This window comes from Dipodomys spectabilis, unplaced genomic scaffold (genome assembly GCF_019054845.1).
Source record: "Dipodomys spectabilis isolate Male_0828 unplaced genomic scaffold, ASM1905484v1 ptg000200l, whole genome shotgun sequence".
In the NCBI taxonomy this organism is placed as follows: domain Eukaryota; kingdom Metazoa; phylum Chordata; class Mammalia; order Rodentia; family Heteromyidae; genus Dipodomys; species Dipodomys spectabilis.
The window spans coordinates 2823079-2824304 of record NW_024870877.1 but is presented as its reverse complement, the minus strand read 5'-3'; positions in this window follow the sequence as shown (position 1 = coordinate 2824304).

Genomic DNA, 1226 nt, shown 5'->3' with positions numbered 1-1226 from the left:
GCTTTACTAACTGCTGTAATTTTATCCTGTAAAGCCTCCATAACATGAGAGATATCTTTATCTCTCCAGACTCCTAACAAATGATTTTTGGTGGCATTCCAATTAAAAAAAAAAAAAAACTTATGTTTTAGAACAGTAACACAGATATATTTAAAACTAACATGACATTTAACTGAGAGTTGTGTTTTTAAATTTTTAACTTCCTGACCTATAGCCAGAACCACTTCCTCCAGAGCATTCATTTTCATTTCTAACTTTTTATCTATAATTTGTTGTTCTGCTAGGGCTAATAAAACATATTTGTTTAAATCAGTAACAAAATGAGCACTGTTTACTTCATTTACTATGGCTGCTGTAGAAATCGCTAAAGAGCTAATTATTGTTAATAAAGCACTTATTCCTAAAATCAAGGCCACAACAAAGCGTTTTGGCTGCAACATAATATCCAGAATTTTCAGCATTTGTAAAGCAGAATTTTTAAACCAAGGGTCATTTTATAGATCTACACGTAACATTACATATGAAGGTCTTTAAAATAAAAATTACAGAATATGTTTTATCCAGAGAAGAAGTAAGACACTTAGTAAAAATATAATCCTTACAGCTAATATAATAAGATTTTCCTTGATTAATAATGATTAAATTATCTAGTTTTCTAGCTAAAATTCCCATAGGATAACCCACACATGCTCTTACCCCAATTGCAGTACTCTTAGTTTCTTTGGGCTTTTTCAGCAAAATCATGTTTGTTGCTGCAAAAAGTCTAAACAAATACAGATGAATGCCCATTTTATTGTGAAATGGAAAGTGACTCACCAAAACGGAAACCACCCACGCTGGAGTGAGCCATCTTTTCAGGGGTGCCCCGTGCGTATCAGGAGCATAGCCATTAAACTTTCCTGAATTATGTTTTAAGTAGGTGGCATAATCATAATCGGGGTTAGCAATGGAAAAATCAAAAATACTATCTGGTGCCCCATAGGGTTGTAAAAAGAGGCCTTTTGAAATCCACATTCTCACCATTTCAGTGAGGTAATTAATACATCCCCAAACTGATCTTTGTCATGATATTTTTGTAGGCAGTTACCTAAATGTATATTCCTCTTGGGAATGAAAAAGGATTCATTATAAGTATGAAAGCCTAATGTCATCATGCCAATTTCCCACATCAATAATTTTTTGAACTTTTTATCATTGGATTGATCAAGGGTATCAGTCAAAAAATT